Source organism: Engystomops pustulosus, unplaced genomic scaffold, assembly GCF_040894005.1.
Source record: "Engystomops pustulosus unplaced genomic scaffold, aEngPut4.maternal MAT_SCAFFOLD_411, whole genome shotgun sequence".
Taxonomy (NCBI): Eukaryota; Metazoa; Chordata; class Amphibia; order Anura; family Leptodactylidae; genus Engystomops; species Engystomops pustulosus.
Window position 1 is genome coordinate 43091 of NW_027285290.1, and position 22687 is coordinate 65777.

General features: G+C 42.6%; 36 non-coding genes across 36 annotated transcripts; all 36 read left to right on the plus strand.

Moving 5' to 3' along the window:
* The first annotated feature begins 282 nt into the window (after positions 1–282).
* Positions 283–355, plus strand: TRNAR-ACG (transfer RNA arginine (anticodon ACG)). Its single transcript has one exon. It is a non-coding gene; the product is annotated as a tRNA-Arg (tRNA).
* Positions 356–362: 7 nt separating this feature from the next.
* TRNAH-GUG (transfer RNA histidin (anticodon GUG)) lies at positions 363–434 on the plus strand. Its single transcript has one exon. It is a non-coding gene; the product is annotated as a tRNA-His (tRNA).
* Positions 435–1697: 1263 nt separating this feature from the next.
* TRNAR-ACG (transfer RNA arginine (anticodon ACG)) lies at positions 1698–1770 on the plus strand. The gene has a single exon. It is a non-coding gene; the product is annotated as a tRNA-Arg (tRNA).
* A 7-nt stretch (positions 1771–1777) lies between these two features.
* Positions 1778–1849, plus strand: TRNAH-GUG (transfer RNA histidin (anticodon GUG)). Its single transcript has one exon. It is a non-coding gene; the product is annotated as a tRNA-His (tRNA).
* Positions 1850–2247: 398 nt separating this feature from the next.
* Positions 2248–2319, plus strand: TRNAH-GUG (transfer RNA histidin (anticodon GUG)). The gene has a single exon. It is a non-coding gene; the product is annotated as a tRNA-His (tRNA).
* A 793-nt stretch (positions 2320–3112) lies between these two features.
* TRNAR-ACG (transfer RNA arginine (anticodon ACG)) lies at positions 3113–3185 on the plus strand. The gene has a single exon. It is a non-coding gene; the product is annotated as a tRNA-Arg (tRNA).
* A 477-nt stretch (positions 3186–3662) lies between these two features.
* TRNAH-GUG (transfer RNA histidin (anticodon GUG)) lies at positions 3663–3734 on the plus strand. Its single transcript has one exon. It is a non-coding gene; the product is annotated as a tRNA-His (tRNA).
* Positions 3735–5470: 1736 nt separating this feature from the next.
* Positions 5471–5543, plus strand: TRNAR-ACG (transfer RNA arginine (anticodon ACG)). The gene has a single exon. It is a non-coding gene; the product is annotated as a tRNA-Arg (tRNA).
* Positions 5544–6485: 942 nt separating this feature from the next.
* On the plus strand, positions 6486–6557 carry TRNAH-GUG (transfer RNA histidin (anticodon GUG)). The gene has a single exon. It is a non-coding gene; the product is annotated as a tRNA-His (tRNA).
* A 322-nt stretch (positions 6558–6879) lies between these two features.
* On the plus strand, positions 6880–6952 carry TRNAR-ACG (transfer RNA arginine (anticodon ACG)). Its single transcript has one exon. It is a non-coding gene; the product is annotated as a tRNA-Arg (tRNA).
* A 7-nt stretch (positions 6953–6959) lies between these two features.
* Positions 6960–7031, plus strand: TRNAH-GUG (transfer RNA histidin (anticodon GUG)). The gene has a single exon. It is a non-coding gene; the product is annotated as a tRNA-His (tRNA).
* A 319-nt stretch (positions 7032–7350) lies between these two features.
* On the plus strand, positions 7351–7423 carry TRNAR-ACG (transfer RNA arginine (anticodon ACG)). Its single transcript has one exon. It is a non-coding gene; the product is annotated as a tRNA-Arg (tRNA).
* Positions 7424–7900: 477 nt separating this feature from the next.
* TRNAH-GUG (transfer RNA histidin (anticodon GUG)) lies at positions 7901–7972 on the plus strand. Its single transcript has one exon. It is a non-coding gene; the product is annotated as a tRNA-His (tRNA).
* Positions 7973–8290: 318 nt separating this feature from the next.
* Positions 8291–8363, plus strand: TRNAR-ACG (transfer RNA arginine (anticodon ACG)). Its single transcript has one exon. It is a non-coding gene; the product is annotated as a tRNA-Arg (tRNA).
* A 7-nt stretch (positions 8364–8370) lies between these two features.
* Positions 8371–8442, plus strand: TRNAH-GUG (transfer RNA histidin (anticodon GUG)). Its single transcript has one exon. It is a non-coding gene; the product is annotated as a tRNA-His (tRNA).
* A 398-nt stretch (positions 8443–8840) lies between these two features.
* On the plus strand, positions 8841–8912 carry TRNAH-GUG (transfer RNA histidin (anticodon GUG)). The gene has a single exon. It is a non-coding gene; the product is annotated as a tRNA-His (tRNA).
* Positions 8913–9230: 318 nt separating this feature from the next.
* Positions 9231–9303, plus strand: TRNAC-ACA (transfer RNA cysteine (anticodon ACA)). Its single transcript has one exon. It is a non-coding gene; the product is annotated as a tRNA-Cys (tRNA).
* Positions 9304–15131: 5828 nt separating this feature from the next.
* Positions 15132–15204, plus strand: TRNAR-ACG (transfer RNA arginine (anticodon ACG)). Its single transcript has one exon. It is a non-coding gene; the product is annotated as a tRNA-Arg (tRNA).
* Positions 15205–15211: 7 nt separating this feature from the next.
* TRNAH-GUG (transfer RNA histidin (anticodon GUG)) lies at positions 15212–15283 on the plus strand. Its single transcript has one exon. It is a non-coding gene; the product is annotated as a tRNA-His (tRNA).
* Positions 15284–16546: 1263 nt separating this feature from the next.
* TRNAR-ACG (transfer RNA arginine (anticodon ACG)) lies at positions 16547–16619 on the plus strand. The gene has a single exon. It is a non-coding gene; the product is annotated as a tRNA-Arg (tRNA).
* A 7-nt stretch (positions 16620–16626) lies between these two features.
* On the plus strand, positions 16627–16698 carry TRNAH-GUG (transfer RNA histidin (anticodon GUG)). The gene has a single exon. It is a non-coding gene; the product is annotated as a tRNA-His (tRNA).
* A 318-nt stretch (positions 16699–17016) lies between these two features.
* Positions 17017–17089, plus strand: TRNAR-ACG (transfer RNA arginine (anticodon ACG)). Its single transcript has one exon. It is a non-coding gene; the product is annotated as a tRNA-Arg (tRNA).
* Positions 17090–17491: 402 nt separating this feature from the next.
* On the plus strand, positions 17492–17564 carry TRNAR-ACG (transfer RNA arginine (anticodon ACG)). Its single transcript has one exon. It is a non-coding gene; the product is annotated as a tRNA-Arg (tRNA).
* Positions 17565–17571: 7 nt separating this feature from the next.
* Positions 17572–17643, plus strand: TRNAH-GUG (transfer RNA histidin (anticodon GUG)). Its single transcript has one exon. It is a non-coding gene; the product is annotated as a tRNA-His (tRNA).
* A 1263-nt stretch (positions 17644–18906) lies between these two features.
* On the plus strand, positions 18907–18979 carry TRNAR-ACG (transfer RNA arginine (anticodon ACG)). The gene has a single exon. It is a non-coding gene; the product is annotated as a tRNA-Arg (tRNA).
* Positions 18980–18986: 7 nt separating this feature from the next.
* On the plus strand, positions 18987–19058 carry TRNAH-GUG (transfer RNA histidin (anticodon GUG)). Its single transcript has one exon. It is a non-coding gene; the product is annotated as a tRNA-His (tRNA).
* A 318-nt stretch (positions 19059–19376) lies between these two features.
* TRNAR-ACG (transfer RNA arginine (anticodon ACG)) lies at positions 19377–19449 on the plus strand. The gene has a single exon. It is a non-coding gene; the product is annotated as a tRNA-Arg (tRNA).
* Positions 19450–19846: 397 nt separating this feature from the next.
* TRNAR-ACG (transfer RNA arginine (anticodon ACG)) lies at positions 19847–19919 on the plus strand. Its single transcript has one exon. It is a non-coding gene; the product is annotated as a tRNA-Arg (tRNA).
* Positions 19920–19926: 7 nt separating this feature from the next.
* On the plus strand, positions 19927–19998 carry TRNAH-GUG (transfer RNA histidin (anticodon GUG)). Its single transcript has one exon. It is a non-coding gene; the product is annotated as a tRNA-His (tRNA).
* A 398-nt stretch (positions 19999–20396) lies between these two features.
* Positions 20397–20468, plus strand: TRNAH-GUG (transfer RNA histidin (anticodon GUG)). Its single transcript has one exon. It is a non-coding gene; the product is annotated as a tRNA-His (tRNA).
* A 322-nt stretch (positions 20469–20790) lies between these two features.
* TRNAR-ACG (transfer RNA arginine (anticodon ACG)) lies at positions 20791–20863 on the plus strand. Its single transcript has one exon. It is a non-coding gene; the product is annotated as a tRNA-Arg (tRNA).
* Positions 20864–20870: 7 nt separating this feature from the next.
* TRNAH-GUG (transfer RNA histidin (anticodon GUG)) lies at positions 20871–20942 on the plus strand. Its single transcript has one exon. It is a non-coding gene; the product is annotated as a tRNA-His (tRNA).
* Positions 20943–21261: 319 nt separating this feature from the next.
* TRNAR-ACG (transfer RNA arginine (anticodon ACG)) lies at positions 21262–21334 on the plus strand. The gene has a single exon. It is a non-coding gene; the product is annotated as a tRNA-Arg (tRNA).
* Positions 21335–21810: 476 nt separating this feature from the next.
* TRNAH-GUG (transfer RNA histidin (anticodon GUG)) lies at positions 21811–21882 on the plus strand. Its single transcript has one exon. It is a non-coding gene; the product is annotated as a tRNA-His (tRNA).
* A 318-nt stretch (positions 21883–22200) lies between these two features.
* On the plus strand, positions 22201–22273 carry TRNAR-ACG (transfer RNA arginine (anticodon ACG)). The gene has a single exon. It is a non-coding gene; the product is annotated as a tRNA-Arg (tRNA).
* A 7-nt stretch (positions 22274–22280) lies between these two features.
* On the plus strand, positions 22281–22352 carry TRNAH-GUG (transfer RNA histidin (anticodon GUG)). The gene has a single exon. It is a non-coding gene; the product is annotated as a tRNA-His (tRNA).
* The last annotated feature ends 335 nt before the right edge of the window (positions 22353–22687 follow it).

The following is a 22687-nucleotide window of genomic DNA, read 5'->3' on the forward strand; positions in this document are numbered from 1 at the left end:
AAGGTGGAAAATTCTTTTCAGAGTTTTAGGAAAAAAAGCAACTCATGTTTCTCCTGTGTTATTTGTTGGCTTCTCTGAATTTCTTGGACCACATTTGGCAACATTGTGATTTCAACTCTCCCAAAATCACATTGTCAGAAAACTCACACCGTTTCCAGATCTCATGAAAATATGTTATCTCTGATGATTGGATTGGCAAGAAACGGATTGGACTTATTGCAATGTTGGAAGTTTGCTAGTTTTTTAAAATGAGTCACATTTTGAACTGCAGCGCTCTCGTCAGGGCCAGTGGCGCAATGGATAACGCGTCTGACTACGGATCAGAAGATTGTAGGTTCGACTCCTACCTGGCTCGAAGCGTTGCCGTGATCGTATAGTGGTTAGTACTCTGCGTTGTGGCCGCAGCAACCCCGGTTCGAATCCGGGTCACGGCATGTCTTTTTTTGTTCCAATATTAACGCCAACTTCCCAAGGTGGAAAATTATTTTCAGAGTTTTAGGAAAAAAAGCAACTCATTTTTCTCCTGTATTATTTGTTGGCTTCTCTGAATTTCTTCGACCACATTTGGCAACATTGTGATTTCAACTCTCCCAAAATCACATTGTCAGAAAACTCACACCGTTTCCAGATCTCATGAAAATATGTTATCTTATCTCTGATGATTGGATTGGCAAGAAACGGATTGGACTTATTGCAATGTTGGAAGTTTGCTAGTTCTTTAAAATGAATCACATTTTGGGCTGCAGCACTCTCATCAGGGCCAGTGGCGCAATGGATAACGCGTCTGACTACGGATCAGAAGATTGTAGCTTCGACTCCTACCTGGCTCGAAGCGTTGCCGTGATCGTATAGTGGTTAGTACTCTGCGTTGTGGCCGCAGCAACCCCGGTTCGAATCCGGGTCACAGCATGTCTTTTTTTGTTCCAATATTAACGCCAACTTCCCAAGGTGGAAAATTCTTTTCAGAGTTTTAGGAAAAAAAGCAACTCATGTTTCTCCTGTGTTATTTGTTGGCTTCTCTGAATTTCTTGGACCACATTTGGCAACATTGTGATTTCAACTCTCCCAAAATCACATTGTCAGAAAACTCACACCGTTTCCAGATCTCATGAAAATATGTTATCTCTGATGATTGGATTGGCAAGAAACGGATTGGACTTATTGCAATGTTGGAAGTTTGCTAGTTCTTTAAAATGAGTCACATTTTGGGCTGCAGCACTCTCATCAGGGCCAGTGGCGCAATGGATAACGCGTCTGACTACGGATCGGGAGATTGTAGGTTCGACTCCTACCTGGCTCGAAGCTTTGCCGTGATCGTATAGTGGTTAGTACTCTGCGTTGTGGCCGCAGCAACCCTGGTTCGAATCCGGGTCACAGCATGCCTTTTTTTGTTAGAATATTAACGCCAACTTCCCAAGGTGGAAAATTCTTTTCAGAGTTTTAGGAAAAAAAGCAACTCATGTTTCTCCTGTGTTATTTGTTGGCTTCTCTGAATTTCTTGGACCACATTTGGCAACATTGTGATTTCAACTCTCCCAAAATCACATTGTCAGAAAACTCACACCGTTTCCAGATCTCATGAAAATATGTTATCTCTGATGATTGGATTGGCAAGAAACGGATTGGACTTATTGCAATGTTGGAAGTTTGCTAGTTTTTTAAAATTAGTCACATTTTGTACTGCAGCGCTCTCGTCAGGGCCAGTGGCGCAATGGATAACGCATCTGACTACGGATCAGAAGATTGTAGGTTCGACTCCTACCTGGCTCGAAGCGTTGCCGTGATCGTATAGTGGTTAGTACTCTGCGTTGTGGCCGCAGCAACCCCGGTTCGAATCCGGGTCACGGCATGTCTTTTTTTGTTCCAATATTAACACCAACTTCCCAAGGTGGAAAATTCTTTTCAGAGTTTTAGGAAAAAAAGCAACTCATGTTTCTCCTGTGTTATTTGTTGGCTTCTCTGAATTTCTTGGACCACATTTGGCAACATTGTGATTTCAACTCTCCCAAAATCACATTGTCAGAAAACTCACACCGTTTCCAGATCTCATGAAAATATGTTATCTCTGATGATTGGATTGGCAAGAAACGGATTGGACTTATTGCAATGTTGGAAGTTTGCTAGTTCTTTAAAATGAGTCACATTTTGGGCTGCAGCACTCTCATCAGGGCCAGTGGCACAATGGATAACGCATCTGACTACGGATCAGAAGATTGTAGGTTCGACTCCTACCTGGCTCGAAGCATTGCCGTGATCGTATAGTGGTTAGTACTCTGCGTTGTGGCCGCAGCAACCCCGGTTCGAATCCGGGTCACGGCATGTCTTTTTTTGTTCCAATTTTAACGCCAACTTACCAAGGTGGAAAATTATTTTCAGAGTTTTAGGAAAAAAAGCAACTCATGTTTCTCCTGTGTTATTTGTTGGCTTCTCTGAATTTCTTGGACCACATTTGGCAACATTGTGATTTCAACTCTCCCAAAATCACATTGTCAGAAAACTCACACCGTTTCCAGATCTCATGAAAATATGTTATCTCTGATGATTGGATTGGCAAGAAACGGATTGGACTTATTGCAATGTTGGAAGTTTGCTAGTTCTTTAAAATGAGTCACATTTTGGGCTGCAGCATTCTTATCAGGGCCAGTGGCGCAATGGATAACGCGTCTGACTACGTATCAGGAGATTGTAGGTTCGACTCCTACCTGGCTCGAAGCTTTGCCGTGGTCGTATAGTGGTTAGTACTCTGCGTTGTGGCCGCAGCAACCCTGGTTTGGATCCGGGTCACGGCATGCCTTTTTTTGTTCCAATATTAACGCCAACTTCCCAAGGTGGAAAATTCTTTTCAGAGTTTTAGGAAAAAAAGCAACTCATGTTTCTCCTGTGTTATTTGTTGGCTTCTCTGAATTTCTTGGACCACATTTGGCAACATTGTGATTTCAACTCTCCCAAAATCACATTGTCAGAAAACTCACACCGTTTCCAGATCTCATGAAAATATGTTATCTTATCTCTGATGATTGGATTGGCAAGAAACGGATTGGACTTATTGCAATGTTGGAAGTTTGCTAGTTCTTTAAAATGAGTCACATTTTGGGCTGCAGCACTCTCATCAGGGCCAGTGGCGCAATGGATAACGCGTCTGACTACGGATCAGAAGATTGTAGGTTCGACTCCTACCTGGCTCGAAGCGTTGCCGTGATCGTATAGTGGTTAGTACACTGCGTTGTGGCTGCAGCAACCCCGGTTCGAATCCAAGTCACGGCATGTCTTTTTTTGTTCCAATATTAACGCCAACTTCCCAAGGTGGAAAATTCTTTTCAGAGTTTTAGGAAAAAAAGCAACTTATGTTTCTCCTGTGTTATTTGTTGGCTTCTCTGAATTTCTTGGACCACATTTGGCAACATTGTGATTTCAACTCTCCCAAAATCACATTGTCAGAAAACTCACACCGTTTCCAGATCTCATGAAAATATGTTATCTCTGATGATTGGATTGGCAAGAAATGGATTGGACTTATTGCAGTGTTGGAAGTTTGCTAGTTCTTTAAAATGAGTCACATTTTGGGCTGCAGCACTCTCATCAGGGCCAGTGGCGCAATGGATAACGCGTCTGACTACGGATCAGGAGATTGTAGGTTCGACTCCTACCTGGCTCGAAGCTTTGCCGTGATCGTATAGTGGTTAGTACTCTGCGTTGTGGCCGCAGCAACCCCGGTTCGAATCCGGGTCACGGCATGCCTTTTTTTGTTCCAATATTAACGCCAACTTCCCAAGGTGGAAAATTCTTTTCAGAGTTTTAGGAAATAAAGCAACTCATGTTTCTCCTGTGTTATTTGTTGGCTTCTCTGAATTTCTTGGACCACATTTGGCAACATTGTGATTTCAACTCTCCCAAATCACATTGTCAGAAAACTCACACCGTTTCCAGATCTCATGAAAATATGTTATCTTATCTCTGATGATTGGATGGGCAAGAAACGGATTGGACTTATTGCAATGTTGGAAGTTTGCTAGTTCTTTAAAATTAGTCACATTTTGGGCGGCAGCACTCTCATCAGGGCCAGTGGCGCATGGATAACGCGTCTGACTACGGATCAGAAGATTGTAGGTTCGACTCCTACATGGCTCGAAGCGTTGCCCTGATCGTATAGTGGTTAGTACTCTGCGTTGTGGCCGCAGCAACCCCGGTTCGAATCCGGGTCACGGCATGTCTTTTTTTTTTCCAATATTAACGCCAACTTCCCAAGGTGGAAAATTATTTTCAGAGTTTTAGGAAAAAAAGCAACTCATGTTTCTCCTGTGTTATTTGTTGGCTTCTCTGAATTTCTTGAACCACATTTGGCAACATTGTGATTTCAACTCTCCCAAAATCACATTGTCAGAAAACTCACACCGTTTCCAGATCTCATGAAAATATGTTATCTTATCTCTGATGATTGGATTGGCAAGAAACGGATTGGACTTATTGCAATGTTGGAAGTTTGCTAGTTCTTTAAAATGAGTCACATTTTGGGCTGCTGCACTCTCATCAGGGCCAGTGGCGCAATGGATAACGTGTCTGACTACGGATCAGAAGATTGTAGGTTCGACTCCTACCTGGCTCGAAGCGTTGCCGTGTTCGTATAGTGGTTAGTACTCTGCGTTGTGGTTGCAGCAACCCCGGTTCGAATCCGGGTCACGGCATGTCTTTTTTTGTTCCAATATTAACGCCAACTTCCCAAGGTGGAAAATTCTTTTCAGAGTTTTAGGAAAAAAAGCAACTCATGTTTCTCCTGTGTTATTTGTTGGCTTCTCTGAATTTCTTGGACCACATTTGGCAACATTGTGATTTCAACTCTCCCAAAATCACATTGTCAGAAAACTCACACCGTTTCCAGATCTCATGAAAATATGTTATCTCTGATGATTGGATTGGCAAGAAACGGATTGGACTTATTGCAATGTTGGAAGTTTGCTAGTTCTTTAAAATGAGTCACATTTTGGGCTGCAGCACTCTCATCAGGGCCAGTGGCGCAATGGATAACGCTTCTGACTACGGATCAGAAGATTGTAGGATCAACTCCTACCTGGCCCGAAGCGTTGCCATGATCGTATAGTGGTTAGTACTCTGTGTTGTGGCCGCAGCAACCCCGGTTCGAATCCGGGTCACGGCATGTCTTTTTTTGTTCCAATATTAACGCCAACTTCCCAAGGTGGAAAATTCTTTTCAGAGTTTTAGGAAAAAAAGCAACTCATGTTTCTCCTGTGTTATTTGTTGGCTTCTCTGAATTTCTTGGACCACATTTGGCAACATTGTGATTTCAACTCTCCCAAAATCACATTGTCAGAAAACTCACACCGTTTCCAGATCTCATGAAAATATGTTATCTCTGATGATTGGATTGGCAAGAAACGGATTGGACTTATTGCAATGTTGGAAGTTTGCTAGTTCTTTAAAATGAGTCACATTTTGGGCGGCAGCACTCTCATCAGGGCCAGTGGCGCAATGGATAACGCGTCTGACTACGGATCAGAAGATTGTAGGTTCGACTCCTACCTGGCTCGAAGCGTTGCCGTGTTCGTATAGTGGTTAGTACTCTGCGTTGTGGCCGCAGCAACCCCGGTTCGAATCCGGGTCACGACATGTTTTTTTTTTGTTCCAATATTAACGCCAACTTCCCAAGGTGGAAAATTATTTTCAGAGTTTTAGGAAAAAAAGCAACTCATGTTTCTCCTGTGTTATTTGTTGGCTTCTCTGAATTTCTTGAACCACATTTGGCAACATTGTGATTTCAACTCTCCCAAAATCACATTGTCAGAAAACTCACACCGTTTCCAGATCTCATGAAAATATGTTATCTCTGATGATTGGATTGGCAAGAAACGGATTGGACTTATTGCAATGTTGGAAGTTTGCTAGTTCTTTAAAATGAGTCACATTTTGGGCTGCAGCACTCTCATCAGGGCCAGTGGCGCAATGGATAACGCGTCTGACTACGGATCAGGAGATTGTAGGTTCGACTCCTACCTGGCTTGAAGCTTTGCCGTGGTCGTATAGTGGTTAGTACTCTGCGTTGTGGCCGCAGCAACCCTGGTTCGGGTCACGGCATGCCTTTTTTTGTTCCAATATTAACGCCAACTTCCCAAGGTGGAAAATTCTTTTCAGAGTTTTAGGAAAAAAAGCAACTTATGTTTCTCCTGTGTTATTTGTTGGCTTCTCTGAATTTCTTGGACCACATTTGGCAACATTGTGATTTCAACTCTCCCAAAATCACATTGTCAGAAAACTCACACCGTTTCCAGATCTCATGAAAATATGTTATCTCTGATGATTGGATTGGCAAGAAATGGATTGGACTCATTGCAGTGTTGGAAGTTTGCTAGTTCTTTAAAATGAGTCACATTTTGGGCTGCAGCACTCTCATCAGGGCCAGTGGCGCAATGGATAACGCGTCTGACTACGGATCAGGAGATTGTAGGTTAGACTCCTACCTGGCTCGAAGCTTTGCCGTGATCGTATAGTGGTTAGTACTCTGCGTTGTGGCCGCAGCAACCCCGGTTCGAATCCGGGTCACGGCATGCCTTTTTTTGTTCCAATATTAACGCCAACTTCCCAAGGTGGAAAATTCTTTTCAGAGTTTTAGGAAATAAAGCAACTCATGTTTCTCCTGTGTTATTTGTTGGCTTCTCTGAATTTCTTGGACCACATTTGGCAACATTGTGATTTCAACTCTCCCAAATCACATTGTCAGAAAACTCACACCGTTTCCAGATCTCATGAAAATATGTTATCTTATCTCTGATGATTGGATTGGCAAGAAACGGATTGGACTTATTGCAATGTTGGAAGTTTGCTAGTTCTTTAAAATGAGTCACATTTTGGGTTGCAGCACTCTCATCAGGGCCAGTGGCGCAATGGATAACGCGTCTGACTACGGATCAGAAGATTGTAGGTTCGACTCCTACCTGGCTCGAAGCGTTGCCGTGATCGTATAGTGGTTAGTACTCTGCGTTGTGGCCGCAGCAACCCCGGTTCGAATCCGGGTCACGGCATGTCTTTTTTTGTTCCAATATTAACGCCAACTTCCCAAGGTGGAAAATTCTTTTCAGAGTTTTAGGAAAAAAAGCAACTCATGTTTCTCCTGTGTTATTTGTTGGCTTCTCTGAATTTCTTGGACCACATTTGGCAACATTGTGATTTCAACTCTCCCAAAATCACATTGTCAGAAAACTCACACCGTTTCCAGATCTCATGAAAATATGTTATCTCTGATGATTGGATTGGCAAGAAACGGATTGGACTTATTGCAATGTTGGAAGTTTGCTAGTTTTTTTAAAATGAGTCACATTTTGAACTGCAGCGCTCTCGTCAGGGCCAGTGGCGCAATGGATAACGCGTCTGACTACGGATCAGAAGATTGTAGGTTCGACTCCTACCTGGCTCGAAGCGTTGCCGTGATCGTATAGTGGTTAGTACTCTGCGTTGTGGCCGCAGCAACCCCGGTTCGAATCCTGGTCACAGCATGTCTTTTTTTGTTCCAATATTAACGCCAACTTCCCAAGGTAGAAAATTATTTTCAGAGTTTTAGGAAAAAAAGCAACTCATTTTTCTCCTGTATTATTTGTTGGCTTCTCTGAATTTCTTTGACCACATTTGGCAACATTGTGATTTCAACTCTCCCAAAATCACATTGTCAGAAAACTCACACCGTTTCCAGATCTCATGAAAATATGTTATCTCTGATGATTGGATTGGCAAGAAACGGATTGGACTTATTGCAATGTTGGAAGTTTGCTAGTTCTTTAAAATTAGTCACATTTTGGGCGGCAGCACTCTCATCAGGGCCAGTGGCGCAATGGATTACGCATCTGACTACGGATCAGAAGATTGTAGGTTCGACTCCTACCTGGCTCGAAGCGTTGCCGTGATCGTATAGTGGTTAGTACTCTGCGTTGTGGCCGCAGCAACCCCGGTTCGAATCCGGGTCACGGCATGTCTTTTTTTGTTCCAATATTAACGCCAACTTCCCAAGGTGGAAAATTCTTTTCAGAGTTTTAGGAAAAAAAGCAACTCATGTTTCTCCTGTGTTATTTGTTGGCTTCTCTGAATTTCTTGGACCACATTTGGCAACATTGTGATTTCAACTCTCCCAAAATCACATTGTCAGAAAACTCACACCGTTTCCAGATCTCATGAAAATATGTTATCTCTGATGATTGGATTGGCAAGAAACGGATTGGACTTATTGCAATGTTGGAAGTTTGCTAGTTCTTTAAAATTAGTCACATTTTGGGCGGCAGCACTCTCGTCAGGGCCAGTGGCGCAATGGATAACGCGTCTGACTACGGATCAGAAGATTGTAGGTTCGACTCCTACCTGGCTCGAAGCGTTGCCGTGATCGTATAGTGGTTAGTACTCTGCGTTGTGGCCGCAGCAACCCCGGTTCGAATCCGGGTCACGGCATGTCTTTTTTTGTTCCAATATTAACGCCAACTTCCCAAGGTGGAAAATTATTTTCAGAGTTTTAGAAAAAAAAGCAACTCATTTTTCTCCTGTATTATTTGTTGGCTTCTCTGAATTTCTTCGACCACATTTGGCAACATTGTGATTTCAACTCTCCCAAAATCACATTGTCAGAAAACTCACACCGTTTCCAGATCTCATGAAAATATGTTATCTCTGATGATTGGATTGGCAAGAAACGGATTGGACTTATTGCAATGTTGGAAGTTTGCTAGTTCTTTAAAATTAGTCACATTTTGGGCGGCAGCACTCTCATCAGGGCCAGTGGCGCAATGGATAACGCGTCTGAGTACGGATCAGAAGATTGTAGGTTCGACTCCTACCTGGCTCGGAGCATTGCCGTGATCGTATAGTGGTTAGTACTCTGCGTTGTGGCCGCAGCAACCCCGGTTCGAATCCGGGTCACGGCATGTCTTTTTTTGTTCCAATATTAACGCCAACTTCCCAAGGTGGAAAATTATTTTCAGAGTTTTAGGAAAAAAAGCAACTCATGTTTCTCCTGTGTTATTTGTTGGCTTCTCTGAATTTCTTGAACCACATTTGGCAACATTGTGATTTCAACTCTCCCAAAATCACATTGTCAGAAAACTCACACCGTTTCCAGATCTCATGAAAATATGTTATCTCTGATGATTGGATTGGCAAGAAACGGATTGGACTTATTGCAATGTTGGAAGTTTGCTAGTTCTTTAAAATGAGTCACATTTTGGGCTGCAGCACTCTCATCAGGGCCAGTGGCGCAATGGATAACGCTTCTGACTACAGATCAGAAGATTGTAGGATCAACTCCTACCTGGCTCGAAGCGTTGCCGTGATCGTATAGTGGTTAGTACTCTGTGTTGTGGCCGCAGCAACCCCGGTTCGAATCTGGGTCACGGCATGCCTTTTTTTGTTCCAATATTAACGCCAACTTCCCAAGGTGGAAAATTCTTTTCAGAGTTTTAGGAAAAAAAGCAACTCATGTTTCTCCTGTGTTATTTGTTGGCTTCTCTGAATTTCTTGGACCACATTTGGCAACATTGTGATTTCAACTCTCCCAAAATCACATTGTCAGAAAACTCACACCGTTTCCAGATCTCATGAAAATATGTTATCTCTGATGATTGGATTGGCAAGAAACGGATTGGACTTATTGCAATGTTGGAAGTTTGCTAGTTTTTTAAAATGAGTCACATTTTGAACTGCAGCACTCTCGTCAGGGCCAGTGGCGCAATGGATAACGCGTCTGACTACGGATCAGAAGATTGTCGGTTCGACTCCTACCTGGCTCGAAGCGTTGCCGTGATCGTATAGTGGTTAGTACTCTGCGTTGTGGCTGCAGCAACCCCGGTTCGAATCCAAGTCACGGCATGTCTTTTTTTGTTCCAATATTAACACCAACTTCCCAAGGTGGAAAATTCTTTTCAGAGTTTTAGGAAAAAAAGCAACTCATGTTTCTCCTGTGTTATTTGTTGGCTTCTCTGAATTTCTTGGACCACATTTGGCAACATTGTGATTTCAACTCTCCCAAAATCACATTGTCAGAAAACTCACACCGTTTCCAGATCTCATGAAAATATGTTATCTCTGATGATTGGATTGGCAAGAAACGGATTGGACTTATTGCAATGTTGGAAGTTTGCTAGTTCTTTAAAATGAGTCACATTTTGGGCTGCAGCGCTCTCATCAGGGCCAGTGGCGCAATGGATAAGGAATAGAATGCTCTCTTGCACTCATGCATCTTATCATGAAATATGAGGAAGACAAGCTTAATCAAATTAAAGAGGAAATTACTACATTACAAAATACCCTTAAAAATGATGCTCTCATTTCTAATTTCAATGAACAAATAGACAAAATTAAAAACGCGGTCTCTAAAATGGAGGATGAAATCATGGTAACTAAGAAAAATAAATTTCAAAGGGATTCCTTTGATTATGCACAAAATCAAGTATATGAGTGGGGGCGTTGGGAACGTCCCATCAAAACGCCCAAATCCATCCTCAAAAGACGAGGCAACTATGCCAAGACAGCAAGCCATGTTAATTTCACCTCCTCAGAACTTGACTCCTCAGATGGCGCATCAGATCATACCTCAGGTGAAACATCTCAACACAAATCTTCTTACTATAGAAAACCCAAAAGAAACCAACGCAAGAAATCAACTCAGGATGCCTCCACTCCAGCAAAAAACGGAGAGCTGGGCGCAAGCATAAACACTCCCGACACAGCGCTGATGAAACTTCGGAGCCAGAAATAACAGGAAATTCATCTGTGGATGTTTTGAATTTATCATCACATCAACTAACTAAAGAACAAACAGAGGTACTTTCACTAGGTCTGAATTTTGTTCCAACCAATAATTTCAATGTTTTTTCTACAGTTTGTGACATCAACAAATTCGTCCGAGATCTTACTGTCAAGAGACATTTTCTTACGGACGATGACATTTCATCCCACACATCTAATGCTGAGACTATTAACACTAATGTCAATGTTGAAAGCAATCTGTCTGGTATTAATGTTAATCCTAACTATAATCTGTTCAGTGATTTTGGTTTCCAGGAACAACTTACTTTGCTGAATCTGATATCACTCGATACCACTTCTTCCAATGATCATTATATCAACGTCTCTGGTGATCTCAAACTCAGCAATAGGTTCTTTTACCCACTACAGTCACGCACACCTTCCATGAAAATGTTTCAGGAACGAATTATGCGTGATTTATGGAGCCTCAAACAGAATCAGGCTCGCTCTGTTAGGGGTAATCTATCACCACAACAGTCCCTTGCCTTGACCGAACTCAAAAACAATACTGACTTAATTGTCAAGATGTCGGACAAGGGGGGGACGGTTGTCCTCATGGATAAATCTCTTTACTGTTCCCAAATCTTATCTTTACTTGCCGATCAAGATGTTTACAGAGAATTAAGTTGTAATCCCACAAAAATCTTCAATGAAAAACTTTTGAATATTATTAATGAAGGTGTTTCTCTTAATGTTATTACACACAAACAAAGGGACCACCTACATGTTTGTGAACCGGTGATTCCCATTATACACGGGTTACCAAAGACCCATAAGAATGTCTCACCACCTCCCATGAGACCTATCATCTCTGGCATAGGTTCCATTAATGAAAAAATGGGAGAATGGCTAGACACTCTTTTACAACCTTTAGTCAAGAGAGTCCCAGGTTACCTCCAGGACTCCTCTGACGTTATTAGAAATCTTAATGAGTTCATTTGGCGTGATCACCATCATTGGGTAGGCTGCGATGTTGTTTCTCTCTACACCTCTATTCCTTACACAGTAGCCATCAGAGCGTTGGAGTTTCACCTCAACACATACAGCAACTACTCCCCTGATTTGAAAGAATACATCATGCAGGTAACGCACCATCTCGTGACTCACAACTACTTCATGTTTTCCAACAAATTCTACTTACAAATACAAGGAGTCCCCATGGGGGCGAAATATTCGCCCTCCTTGGCCAACTTAGTCATGTCATGGTGGGAGTTGCAGTTTCTATACACTGAGGAGAATCCCTTTTTGGCGTCTATTGAGTGGTATGGCAGGTACATCGATGATCTCCTCTTAATTTGGGGGGGGCGATGTATCTGCCATACCCTCATTTTTAGCTTATGTGAACTCCAATAATTTCAATTTACGATTCACTCATTATTCTCATTCGAGTGAAGTCACGTTTCTGGATTTGAGATTGCGAGGTGAGGTTAATGCCCCAATCAGCACATCCACATTTAGGAAGCCCACTGCGGGTAACACCATTCTGCATTACACCAGTCATCACCCAAAACACACAACAAAAGCCATACCTGTTGGAGAAATGGTTAGAAGTAGGAGAAACTGTAGTTCTGATACTGACTTTCAGCTGGAAACCACACAAATCTCCAACAGACTAACCCACAGAGGTTATCCCCGGTGGACACTTGATAGGGCAAAACGCATTGCCAACAATAAAAACCGCAATACCTTACTGAACCGCGAACGACACAGCAACACCAATGCCAGGCACATAGATACACCGGTACTTTCTCTCCAGCACAGCTTACAATTTCAGAACATAAAACGCATTGTCTCAAAACATCTTCCTCTCTTACTTGATGATAACAAAATTGAACACATCCTCAAAGATGGTTGCAGATTCGTTGCACGTAGAGGTTGTACATTAGGCAACATTCTTTCCCCCTCATTGATTAATGAACAACTTCCTCAGAGATCCTGGTTACAGAACCAAGGCTTTTTTCGTTGCAGTTCAAGACGTTGCAAATGTTGCACATACATCAAACCCACCAAGTCATTTCATGACACCTCACAGAAAAATACTTACCTCATTAGACATCATTTAACATGCAACAGTTACAATGTTGTTTACATAATACAATGCATCGAATGTAACATTCTCTATGTTGGTTGTACCACACGCAAATTCAAAACTAGAATTGTGGAGCACCTGAATGATATTTCAGGATCAGACTCGCGTAATATTAGTGGAGCCTCGACCCATTTCAGAGATGTTCACCAGAAACGTACCTGCAATTTTACAGCCTTTGCGATAGAAAAAATTACAATCCCCAAAAGAGGAGGTGACATTAGGAGATTACTATTAGACCGTGAGGCTTTTTGGATCATGCAACTGAACTCCATGTCACCTTTTGGTATGAACATTAGAAATGAAATTATGCTTCATTATTAATTCTTGTCTATCCTTGTGCATACATTGAGATTGCATTCTGTCTCTCTCCTATTTCACCTGTTTAATCCAGCCAGTGAATGATTGATTTTATTACATATTCTTTATATGTTTTATCATAAAATACCTTCATGTCTATGTTTACATTTCCAATGTCGCATTCCGGTATATTTGGTACTAATAATTCGTCCTTAGATTGTTTTGATCCCATTATTGTAATCAAACTTACCTTTATTCCTCATGCGACATTGATCCCTCGCTGCATTCCACCTACAGCGGAGTGTTTGATGGTTGCCATGGCGACATTGTATGCCATGTAGCTAACTGTCTGACCACTCCCCTGGGGGACATGATTGGCTACACAGCCCCATGACGGTGCTTTACACACACCAGCTGCTAGCCTTTCCAATTAAACCTCCCCTCCCTACGGAGGAGGGTTCCTGTCACATGACATGATTTCGTTCATTTAAATACTAGTGTGTTGAAATGTCTTTTTATCCATGACTAAGGACGCCGTGAGCGTCTGAAACGCGTTGGATTTTGTATTGTCTCCCATGTCTCTTTTAACAATGGACTAAATAAAAGAAACTATTTTACGCTGCCACAATTGGATTTGAGCTGGATCAATTTCTCGGCTATTGTGATTCCACTCGTCTGGGGCGAGGACCCGTGCTCTCCAGCATACAGCGTTCCACACGTGGTTTCGAGCTGAACTATCCTCTGCATTCCTTTTAGGAAAAAAAGCAACTCATGTTTCTCCTGTATTATTTGTTGGCTTCTCTGAATTTCTTGGACCACATTTGGCAACATTGTGATTTCAACTCTCCCAAAATCACATTGTCAGAAAACTCACACCGTTTCCAGATCTCATGAAAATATGTTATCTCTGATGATTGGATTGGCAAGAAACGGATTGGACTTATTGCAATGTTGGAAGTTTGCTAGTTCTTTAAAATGAGTCACATTTTGGGCTGCAGCACTCTCATCAGGGCCAGTGGCGCAATGGATAACGCGTCTGACTACGGATCAGAAGATTGTAGGTTTGACTCCAACCTGGCTCGAAGCGTTGCCGTGATCGTATAGTGGTTAGTACTCTTCGTTGTGGCCGCAGCAACCCCGGTTCGAATCCGGGTCACGGCATGTCTTTTTTTGTTCCAATATTAACGCCAACTTCCCAAGGTGGAAAATTCTTTTCAGAGTTTTAGGAAAAAAAGCAACTCATGTTTCTCCTGTGTTATTTGTTGGCTTCTCTGAATTTCTTGGACCACATTTGGCAACATTGTGATTTCAACTCTCCCAAAATCACATTGTCAGAAAACTCACACCGTTTCCAGATCTCATGAAAATATGTTATCTCTGATGATTGGATTGGCAAGAAATGGATTGGACTTATTGCAATGTTGGAAGTTTGCTAGTTCTTTAAAATGAGTCACATTTTGGGCTGCAGCACTCTCATCAGGGCCAGTGGCGCAATGGATAACGCGTCTGACTACGGATCAGGAGATTGTAGGTTCGACTCCTACCTGGCTCGAAGCTTTGCCGTGATCGTATAGTGGTTAGTACTCTGCGTTTTGGCCGCTTCAACCCCGGTTAGAATCCGGGTCACGGCATGCCTTTTTTTGTTCCAATATTAACGCCAACTTCCCAAGGTGGAAAATTCTTTTCAGAGTTTTAGGAAATAAAGCAACTCATGTTTCTCCTGTGTTATTTGTTGGCTTCTCTGAATTTCTTGGACCACATTTGGCAACATTGTGATTTCAACTCTCCCAAAATCACATTGTCAGAAAACTCACACCGTTTCCAGATCTCATGAAAATATGTTATCTTATCTCTGATGATTGGATTGGCAAGAAACGGATTGGACTTATTGCAATGTTGGAAGTTTGCTAGTTCTTTAAAATGAGTCACATTTTGGGCTGCAGCACTCTCATCAGGGCCAGTGGCGCAATGGATAACGCGTCTGACTACGGATCAGAAGATTGTAGGTTCGACTCCTACCTGGCTCGAAGCGTTGCCGTGATCGTATAGTGGTTAGTACTCTGCGTTGTGGCCGCAGCAACCCCGGTTCGAATCCGGGTCACGGCATGTCTTTTTTTGTTCCAATATTAACGCCAACTTCCCAAGGTGGAAAATTCTTTTCAGAGTTTTAGGAAAAAAAGCAACTCATGTTTCTCCTGTGTTATTTGTTGGCTTCTCTGAATTTCTTGGACCACATTTGGCAACATTGTGATTTCAACTCTCCCAAAATCACATTGTCAGAAAACTCACACCGTTTCCAGATCTCATGAAAATATGTTATCTCTGATGATTGGATTGGCAAGAAATGGATTGGACTTATTGCAATGTTGGAAGTTTGCTAGTTCTTTAAAATGAGTCACATTTTGGGCTGCAGCACTCTCATCAGGGCCAGTGGCGCAATGGATAACGCGTCTGACTACGGATCAGGAGATTGTAGGTTCGACTCCTACCTGGCTCGAAGCTTTGCCGTGATCGTATAGTGGTTAGTACTCTGCGTTTTGGCCGCTTCAACCCCGGTTCGAATCCGGGTCACGGCATGCCTTTTTTTGTTCCAATATTAACGCCAACTTCCCAAGGTGGAAAATTCTTTTCAGAGTTTTAGGAAATAAAGCAACTCATGTTTCTCCTGTGCTATTTGTTGGCTTCTCTGAATTTCTTGGACCACATTTGGCAACATTGTGATTTCAACTCTCCCAAAATCACATTGTCAGAAAACTCACACCGTTTCCAGATCTCATGAAAATATGTTATCTTATCTCTGATGATTGGATTGGCAAGAAACGGATTGGACTTATTGCAATGTTGGAAGTTTGCTAGTTCTTTAAAATGAGTCACATTTTGGGCTGCAGCACTCTCATCAGGGCCAGTGGCGCAATGGATAACACGTCTGACTACGGATCAGAAGATTGTAGGTTCGACTCCTACCTGGCTCGAAGCGTTGCCGTGATCGTATAGTGGTAAGTACTCTGCTTTGTGGCCGCAGCAACCCCGGTTCGAATCCGGGTCACGGCATGTCTTTTTTTGTTCCAATATTAACGCCAACTTCCCAAGGTGGAAAATTATTTTCAGAGTTTTAGGAAAAAAAGCAACTCATTTTTCTCCTGTATTATTTGTTGGCTTCTCTGAATTTCTTGGACCACATTTGGCAACATTGTGATTTCAACTCTCCCAAAATCACATTGTCAGAAAACTCACACCGTTTCCAGATCTCATGAAAATATGTTATCTCTGATGATTGGATTGGCATGAAACGGATTGGACTTATTGCAATGTTGGAAGTTTGCTAGTTCTTTAAAATGAGTCACATTTTGGGCTGCAGCACTCTCATCAGGGCCAGTGGCGCAATGGGTAACGCGTCTGACTACGGATCAGAAGATTGTAGGTTCGACTCCTACCTGGCTCGAAGCGTTGCCGTGATCGTATAGTGGTTAGTACTCTGCGTTGTGGCCGCAGCAACCCCGGTTCGAATCCGGGTCACGGCATGTCTTTTTTTGTTCCAATATTAACGCCAACTTCCCAAGGTGGAAAATTCTTTTCAGAGTTTTAGGAAAAAAAGCAACTCATTTTTCTCCTGTGTTATTTGTTGGCTTCTCTGAATTTCTTGGACCACATTTGGCAACATTGTGATTTCAACTCTCCCAAAATCACATTGTCAGAAAACTCACACCGTTTCCAGATCTCATGAAAATATGTTATCTCTGATGATTGGATTGGCAAGAAACGGATTGGACTTATTGCAATGTTGGAAGTTTGCTAGTTCTTTAAAATGAGTCACATTTTGGGCTGCAGGACTCTCATCAGGGCCAGTGGCGCAATGGATAACGCGTCTGACTACGGATCAGAAGATTGTAGGTTCGACTCCTACCTGGCTCGAAGCGTTGCCGTGATCGTATAGTGGTTAGTACTCTGCGTTGTGGCCGCAGCAACCCCGGTTTGAATCCGGGTCACGGCATGTCTTTTTTTGTTCCAATATTAACGCCAACTTCCCAAGGTGGAAAATTCTTTTCAGAGTTTTAGGAAAAAAAGCAACTCATGTTTCTCCTGTGTTATTTGTTGGCTTCTCTGAATTTCTTGGACCACATTTGGCAACATTGTGATTTCAACTCTCCCAAAATCACATTGTCAGAAAACTCACACCGTTTCCAGATCTCATGAAAATATGTTATCTTATCTCTGATGATTGGATTGGCAAGAAACGGATTGGACTTATTGCAATGTTGGAAGTTTGCTAGTTCTTTAAAATGAGTCACATTTTGGGCTGCAGCACTCTCATCAGGGCCAGTGGCGCAATGGATAACGCGTCTGACTACGGATCAGAAGATTGTAGGTTCGACTCCTACCTGGCTCGAAGCGTTGCCGTGATCGTATAGTGGTTAGTACTCTGCGTTGTGGCCGCAGCAACCCCGGTTCGAATCCGGGTCACGGCATGTCTTTTTTTGTTCCAATATTAACGCCAACTTCCCAAGGTGGAAAATTCTTTTCAGAGTTTTAGGAAAAAAAGCAACTCATGTTTCTCCTGTGTTATTTGTTGGCTTCTCTGAATTTCTTGGACCACATTTGGCAACATTGTGATTTCAACTCTCCCAAAATCACATTGTCAGAAAACTCACACCGTTTCCAGATCTCATGAAAATATGTTATCTCTGATGATTGGATTGGCAAGAAATGGATTGGACTTATTGCAATGTTGGAAGTTTGCTAGTTCTTTAAAATGAGTCACATTTTGGGCTGCAGCACTCTCATCAGGGCCAGTGGCGCAATGGATAACGCGTCTGACTACGGATCAGGAGATTGTAGGTTCGACTCCTACCTGGCTCGAAGCTTTGCCGTGATCGTATAGTGGTTAGTACTCTGCGTTTTGGCCGCTTCAACCCCGGTTCGAATCCGGGTCACGGCATGCCTTTTTTTGTTCCAATATTAACGCCAACTTCCCAAGGTGGAAAATTCTTTTCAGAGTTTTAGGAAATAAAGCAACTCATGTTTCTCCTGTGCTATTTGTTGGCTTCTCTGAATTTCTTGGACCACATTTGGCAACATTGTGATTTCAACTCTCCCAAAATCACATTGTCAGAAAACTCACACCGTTTCCAGATCTCATGAAAATATGTTATCTTATCTCTGATGATTGGATTGGCAAGAAACGGATTGGACTTATTGCAATGTTGGAAGTTTGCTAGTTCTTTAAAATGAGTCACATTTTGGGCTGCAGCACTCTCATCAGGGCCAGTGGCGCAATGGATAACACGTCTGACTACGGATCAGAAGATTGTAGGTTCGACTCCTACCTGGCTCGAAGCGTTGCCGTGATCGTATAGTGGTAAGTACTCTGCTTTGTGGCCGCAGCAACCCCGGTTCGAATCCGGGTCACGGCATGTCTTTTTTTGTTCCAATATTAACGCCAACTTCCCAAGGTGGAAAATTATTTTCAGAGTTTTAGGAAAAAAAGCAACTCATTTTTCTCCTGTATTATTTGTTGGCTTCTCTGAATTTCTTGGACCACATTTGGCAACATTGTGATTTCAACTCTCCCAAAATCACATTGTCAGAAAACTCACACCGTTTCCAGATCTCATGAAAATATGTTATCTCTGATGATTGGATTGGCATGAAACGGATTGGACTTATTGCAATGTTGGAAGTTTGCTAGTTCTTTAAAATGAGTCACATTTTGGGCTGCAGCACTCTCATCAGGGCCAGTGGCGCAATGGGTAACGCGTCTGACTACGGATCAGAAGATTGTAGGTTCGACTCCTACCTGGCTCGAAGCGTTGCCGTGATCGTATAGTGGTTAGTACTCTGCGTTGTGGCCGCAGCAACCCCGGTTCGAATCCGGGTCACGGCATGTCTTTTTTTGTTCCAATATTAACGCCAACTTCCCAAGGTGGAAAATTCTTTTCAGAGTTTTAGGAAAAAAAGCAACTCATTTTTCTCCTGTGTTATTTGTTGGCTTCTCTGAATTTCTTGGACCACATTTGGCAACATTGTGATTTCAACTCTCCCAAAATCACATTGTCAGAAAACTCACACCGTTTCCAGATCTCATGAAAATATGTTATCTCTGATGATTGGATTGGCAAGAAACGGATTGGACTTATTGCAATGTTGGAAGTTTGCTAGTTCTTTAAAATGAGTCACATTTTGGGCTGCAGGACTCTCATCAGGGCCAGTGGCGCAATGGATAACGCGTCTGACTACGGATCAGAAGATTGTAGGTTCGACTCCTACCTGGCTCGAAGCGTTGCCGTGATCGTATAGTGGTTAGTACTCTGCGTTGTGGCCGCAGCAACCCCGGTTTGAATCCGGGTCACGGCATGTCTTTTTTTGTTCCAATATTAACGCCAACTTCCCAAGGTGGAAAATTCTTTTCAGAGTTTTAGGAAAAAAAGCAACTCATGTTTCTCCTGTGTTATTTGTTGGCTTCTCTGAATTTCTTGGACCACATTTGGCAACATTGTGATTTCAACTCTCCCAAAATCACATTGTCAGAAAACTCACACCGTTTCCAGATCTCATGAAAATATGTTATCTCTGATGATTGGATTGGCAAGAAACGGATTGGACTTATTGCAATGTTGGAAGTTTGCTAGTTCTTTAAAATTAGTCACATTTTGGGCGGCAGCACTCTCATCAGGGCCAGTGGCGCAATGGATAACGCGTCTGACTACGGATCAGAAGATTGTAGGTTCGACTCCTACCTGGCTCGAAGCGTTGCCGTGATCGTATAGTGGTTAGTACTCTGCGTTGTGGCCGCAGCAACCCCGGTTCAAATCCGGGTCACGGCATGCCTTTTTTTGTTCCAATATTAACGCCAACTTCCCAAGGTGGAAAATTCTTTTCAGAGTTTTAGGAAAAAAAGCAACTTATGTTTCTCCTGTGTTATTTGTTGGCTTCTCTGAATTTCTTGGACCACATTTGGCAACATTGTGATTTCAACTCTCCCAAAATCACATTGTCAGAAAACTCACACCGTTTCCAGATCTCATGAAAATATGTTATCTCTGATGATTGGATTGGCAAGAAATGGATTGGACTCATTGCAGTGTTGGAAGTTTGCTAGTTCTTTAAAATGAGTCACATTTTGGGCTGCAGCACTCTCATCAGGGCCAGTGGCGCAATGGATAACGCGTCTGACTACGGATCAGGAGATTGTAGGTTCGACTCCTACCTGGCTCGAAGCTTTGCCGTGATCGTATAGTGGTTAGTACTCTGCGTTGTGGCCGCAGCAACCCCGGTTCGAATCCGGGTCACGGCATGCCTTTTTTTGTTCCAATATTAACGCCAACTTCCCAAGGTGGAAAATTCTTTTCAGAGTTTTAGGAAATAAAGCAACTCATGTTTCTCCTGTGTTATTTGTTGGCTTCTCTGAATTTCTTGGACCACATTTGGCAACATTGTGATTTCAACTCTCCCAAATCACATTGTCAGAAAACTCACACCGTTTCCAGATCTCATGAAAATATGTTATCTTATCTCTGATGATTGGATTGGCAAGAAACGGATTGGACTTATTGCAATGTTGGAAGTTTGCTAGTTCTTTAAAATGAGTCACATTTTGGGTTGCAGCACTCTCATCAGGGCCAGTGGCGCAATGGATAACGCGTCTGACTACGGATCAGAAGATTGTAGGTTCGACTCCTACCTGGCTCGAAGCGTTGCCGTGATCGTATAGTGGTTAGTACTCTGCGTTGTGGCCGCAGCAACCCCGGTTCGAATCCGGGTCACGGCATGTCTTTTTTTGTTCCAATATTAACGCCAACTTCCCAAGGTGGAAAATTCTTTTCAGAGTTTTAGGAAAAAAAGCAACTCATGTTTCTCCTGTGTTATTTGTTGGCTTCTCTGAATTTCTTGGACCACATTTGGCAACATTGTGATTTCAACTCTCCCAAAATCACATTGTCAGAAAACTCACACCGTTTCCAGATCTCATGAAAATATGTTATCTCTGATGATTGGATTGGCAAGAAACGGATTGGACTTATTGCAATGTTGGAAGTTTGCTAGTTTTTTTAAAATGAGTCACATTTTGAACTGCAGCGCTCTCGTCAGGGCCAGTGGCGCAATGGATAACGCGTCTGACTACGGATCAGAAGATTGTAGGTTCGACTCCTACCTGGCTCGAAGCGTTGCCGTGATCGTATAGTGGTTAGTACTCTGCGTTGTGGCCGCAGCAACCCCGGTTCGAATCCGGGTCACAGCATGTCTTTTTTTGTTCCAATATTAACGCCAACTTCCCAAGGTAGAAAATTATTTTCAGAGTTTTAGGAAAAAAAGCAACTCATTTTTCTCCTGTATTATTTGTTGGCTTCTCTGAATTCTTCGACCACATTTGGCAACATTGTGATTTCAACTCTCCCAAAATCACATTGTCAGAAAACTCACACCGTTTCCAGATCTCATGAAAATATGTTATCTCTGATGATTGGATTGGCAAGAAACGGATTGGACTTATTGCAATGTTGGAAGTTTGCTAGTTCTTTAAAATTAGTCACATTTTGGGCGGCAGCACTCTCATCAGGGCCAGTGGCGCAATGGATTACGCATCTGACTACGGATCAGAAGATTGTAGGTTCGACTCCTACCTGGCTCGAAGCGTTGCCGTGATCGTATAGTGGTTAGTACTCTGCGTTGTGGCCGCAGCAACCCCGGTTCGAATCCGGGTCACGGCATGTCTTTTTTTGTTCCAATATTAACGCCAACTTCCCAAGGTGGAAAATTCTTTTCAGAGTTTTAGGAAAAAAAGCAACTCATGTTTCTCCTGTGTTATTTGTTGGCTTCTCTGAATTTCTTGGACCACATTTGGCAACATTGTGATTTCAACTCTCCCAAAATCACATTGTCAGAAAACTCACACCGTTTCCAGATCTCATGAAAATATGTTATCTCTGATGATTGGATTGGCAAGAAACGGATTGGACTTATTGCAATGTTGGAAGTTTGCTAGTTCTTTAAAATTAGTCACATTTTGGGCGGCAGCACTCTCGTCAGGGCCAGTGGCGCAATGGATAACGCGTCTGACTACGGATCAGAAGATTGTAGGTTCGACTCCTACCTGGCTCGAAGCGTTGCCGTGATCGTATAGTGGTTAGTACTCTGCGTTGTGGCCGCAGCAACCCCGGTTCGAATCCGGGTCACGGCATGTCTTTTTTTGTTCCAATATTAACGCCAACTTCCCAAGGTGGAAAATTATTTTCAGAGTTTTAGAAAAAAAAGCAACTCATTTTTCTCCTGTATTATTTGTTGGCTTCTCTGAATTTCTTCGACCACATTTGGCAACATTGTGATTTCAACTCTCCCAAAATCACATTGTCAGAAAACTCACACCGTTTCCAGATCTCATGAAAATATGTTATCTCTGATGATTGGATTGGCAAGAAACGGATTGGACTTATTGCAATGTTGGAAGTTTGCTAGTTCTTTAAAATTAGTCACATTTTGGGCGGCAGCACTCTCATCAGGGCCAGTGGCGCAATG